The sequence below is a fragment of the Tenrec ecaudatus genome, chromosome 14 (assembly GCF_050624435.1).
Source record: "Tenrec ecaudatus isolate mTenEca1 chromosome 14, mTenEca1.hap1, whole genome shotgun sequence".
Lineage (NCBI taxonomy): Eukaryota > Metazoa > Chordata > Mammalia > Afrosoricida > Tenrecidae > Tenrec > Tenrec ecaudatus.
In genome coordinates this window covers 55,990,292-55,994,409 of record NC_134543.1, presented here as the reverse complement: position 1 = coordinate 55,994,409, position 4,118 = coordinate 55,990,292, and the positions used below count along the sequence as shown (strand labels likewise).

Below are 4,118 nucleotides of genomic sequence, written 5' to 3'. Positions count from 1 at the left end.
TGGCTAATAGGAGGCCTGGTGGTTAAGCTTGAGGCTCTAACTATAAGATCAGTGGTGCAAACCCAGTAGCTCCTTCATGGGGCAAACAGGAAACTACCTGATCCCATAAAGATTTAGAGTCCTAGAAATGATACATCGAGTTCTTATTATTCTGAACTGCTCAGTGACAGTAGGTTTGGTTGGTTGGTTGGTTGGTTGGTTGGTTGGTTGGTTGGTTGGTTGGTTGGTTGGTTGGTTGGCTGGCTGGCTGGCTGGCTGGCTGGCTGGCTGGCTGGCTGGCTGGTTGGTTGGTTGGTTGGTTGGTTGGTTGGCTGGTTGGTTACTTGCTTGCTTGGTTTGAGCTTCTTATCATTAACACTACTGTCCCTCTTCTCCCTCCTCCTTGCTCATAATTCATGGAGAAAATAGAAGCAATCATTCTTAAATTCTTTCCTCTGCGCCCTCCAAATTGACCTACTCACCTACACCTGTACCCACACTATCCAATCCATGTTAGAGTGAGTGTGATATCCTAGCTCATGTCAAAGGTCAAATCTTCTGCTTGGGAAACTGACTTCATCTTGCCTGACTAGGCTGTTCCTCCGTGATCTTTGAATCGGGAGGTTGTGAGGGGAAGATACAGGAGAGTCCGAGATGACTTCCTGTGGCAGCAGAGTTGAGGATCCATTGACTTGTGAGAGTGTCCAGCATGGTTTCCCTTCTGTGGCAGCACCCTAGGTGGCACGGTCATTAGTCTCCGTTCCTGTGGCGTGATACAGGGGTGTTCTGAACTGCATCGTCTCTTGCCTAGTCTTCTAAACTTGTTCCTCAGCCTTTTTGTCGACTTGTTAGCCACTTGATACCTTACAGATTTCCTTTTCTGTTTACTGTTGCCGAGAAGAACCCTGACTTGTAGAGGGCTAATGTGACATCTACTTAGACTTTCCTCCTCCTCCTCCTCCTCCTCCTGCCTTTTTCTTTTCATTTTTTTAAATGTTGGGATGAAGACAATTATTCTCTTAAAGAAATTTGATTTTTATAGAAGAACGTTTTTGTACGCAGTGTTTAAAAGTAGCCCACTCACTGTCACAAGTTGATTTTGACTGATAGCAATGCTATAGGACAGAGCAGAGCTGCCCCTCTGGGTTCCTATGACCTTCTAGGGATTTTTTTTATTAAGTTTTTTGTTGAGAACATATACAGTGAAACATATACCAATTCAACCATTCTACATGTGCAATTCGGTGGCCTTGGTCAGACTGAGCGTGACCATTCTCACCCTCCTGTACTGGGTCACTCCTCTCCATTAGCATAAGTTCTCATAAGCTCACTGCCGCCTAAGGTTCCCATCTAGTCTTCCAATTTGCCGTCCTCAATTTGATCCTATTTGCTGCTGCTATTGGGTGCTTGCAAGCCTGCTCTGATCCATAGTGACCCTGTATACAGCAGAATTCAACGCTGCCTGGCCCACATCACCCTCACAATTGTTATGTTTGGACCTACTGTGGCAGTCACTGTGCCAGTCTATCTCATTGAGTGTCTTCCTCTGTTCTTGCTGACCCTCAATCATGGCCTTTTCCAGGAACAGGTCTCTCCCCACACATGTGCAAAGACAAGAGTTAATACCTTGCCATTCTTGCTTTTAAGGAACATTCTGGATGGATCTTTCAAGACAGACTAGTTCCTCTTGCTGTCCACAGTACTTCCGATGTTCTTTACCAACACCATAATTCAAATACATGAATTCTTGTGCATTCTTCCTTGTTCCTTGTCCAGTATTTACATACATATGTGCAATTGAAAATGCCATAGCTTGGGGCAGGCACACCTTAGTTCTCAAAGTGACATTTTTGCTGCTTACACTTTAAAGAAATATTTGGCACCAGATTTGTCCAATGCAGTATGTTTGATTTCTTGACTGCTGTTTCCATGAGCATTGATTGTGGATCTAAGTAAAATGAAATCCTTGACATGTTTAATATTTTCTGTGTTTACCATAACGTTGTCTATTGGTCCAGCTGTCATGTAATTCATATATGTGATCCTATATTGATCAATCAAAAGAGTATAATACATATATGCAGGTCCATGTTATTCAGAGAACTATTCACAATAGCAAAGAGATCAAAACAACCTAACTGTCCATCAATGGGGGAATAAACTATGATATATACTCAATGAAATATTACTTAATATTAAAACAATAATGATGAATCAGTAAAACACCTCATAGTATAGATGAATCTAGAGGACATTATGCTGAGTGAAACAGTTAATCACAGAAGGAAAAATATTCTATGAGACCAATTTTTTTTTAAATCAAGAGGGAAGAAAGGGAAAAAAGAGGAGCTTATACCAAGGGCTCAAATAGAAAGTAAATGTTTAGAAACTATGATGGCAACATATGTACAAATATGATTGATACAATTGATGCATAGATTGTTATGAGTTGTAAAAAAACCCCAATAAAATGATCTTTTAATAAAAAATAAGTAAATAAAAACCTTTCACGCTAAAATAATAATTTTTGATGGTTAACAAAAAATTTAGATTACTAACTAAAGAGTAGATTTAAATGCATTTGGGTGAAGGAAAAGCAACATGCAGTAAGAGGGTGCTCAGCCAAAAATGTGGACATAGGAGAAGATCCAGGAGGGTGTAAGAGTTAAAGGTAACAGAATATTATTAATATAGTCTTTCAATATCAAAAATCTGCTGGTGAAAGCAATGGCTGGTGTGCAAACTGAACAGGTGTGGGAAGGAAAATGGGATTGTACCCATGAATGTATACAGGTTTGATAGAGGATTTTCCACATATGTGTTTATGTATGCTGCGAATATGAGAGGTCTTCAACAAGTTCATGAAAAGTGCATATCGCGGGCGGAGGGGCCGGGACTCGGAGGTTGCCTCTCGGCGGGGCGGCCAGGCCACGGCCTTCTTTAGGAAGGCCTCCCAGCCGCCAAGCCCCCCACATCTATCGGCTCTGGGGCTTGTTTCCTTCGAAGTGGTCCGCCCAGGGCGGAGAGTTGGAGTTTTGCCAACTTCGGACTCCAGCGACCCATTGTAGAGCCATGGTCTGAGCTGGAGGCGCAGGCCCCGGTGGAGCAGAGCGCGTGTGGAGGATGCTGGACCAGGTGCTGCAGACGTTCCTCACCTGCGGGCAGCACAGCGAGCAGAGCCTGGAGGAGCCAGCTGAGGGCGGAGCCGGCCAGCGCGGCCCTCCAGGGACTCCTCTCTCGCCGCTCTCTCCTTGGGGATGGCCCAGTGCTGCCGGAAGATCAAGGACACCGGCTTCGGACCACAAGGACATTCGCAGCCTCGTGTCCCGCGTGGGCCCGGAGGCCCTCAGCTACGCCCGGCACCAGCCCTTTGCTCGGCTGCACCAGCGTGAGATCCAGGTGATGATGGGCAGCCTGGTGTACCTGCGGCTGGGCTTGGAGAAGTCACCCTATTGCCACCTCCCGGACAACAGTCACTGAGCTGAGATCTGAGAGACCTTCACCCGGGGACGCCTGTCCCCTGCTGGGGCTGCCTGCGGAGTCCGCCCTCAGCATCAGCTTTGCCTCTGGCTGTGTGGCCCTGCCCGCGCTGATGGACATCAAAGCCCATCAAAGCCGTCCTGGAGCAGCGCCAGTGCTCTGGGGTCTGGAGTCCCAAGGATGAGTTGCCGATCGAGATTGAACTCTGGCATGAAGTGCTGGTACCACTCGGTGTTCGCTTGCCCTATCCTCCGCCAGCAGACGTCAGACTCCAACCCTCCCATTAAACTCAGCCAGGGTCACGTGATCTCCCAAGATGCGCTCAACAAGTTATATTAACTGAGGGAGGCTCACGTGTCCCTACAGTCCGCTGGAGCAGAACCAGGCAGATGGGAAACGCATCACCTTCTGATTCCTGCTGCCAGGAACTTTGTTGAAGGCCTTCGGTGTCTGAGCCTTGTCAGGTGGTTGGCCCAGAGGCTCTGATCATTGCAGAACAGCAGCTGATGGGGCTCCCTCCAGGACCTGAGGAATGGAACCACCTGTATGGGCAGCTGGCTCCTCTGCTGGCAGGGATGGACTGCTCCAGCCTGTTCTCAAGTCCCTTATAGCTGCTGTTGGCTTCGTAGCAACTGAGTAGCTAAGGACTTGGCCTTCAG

The 4,118-nt window shown here is 47.1% G+C and overlaps 1 pseudogene; it reads left to right on the top strand.

Moving 5' to 3' along the window:
• The first annotated feature begins 3,102 nt into the window (after positions 1-3,102).
• Positions 3,103-3,871, top strand: LOC142426577 (E3 ubiquitin-protein transferase RMND5B pseudogene; annotated as a pseudogene).
• Positions 3,872-4,118: the final 247 nt, after the last annotated feature.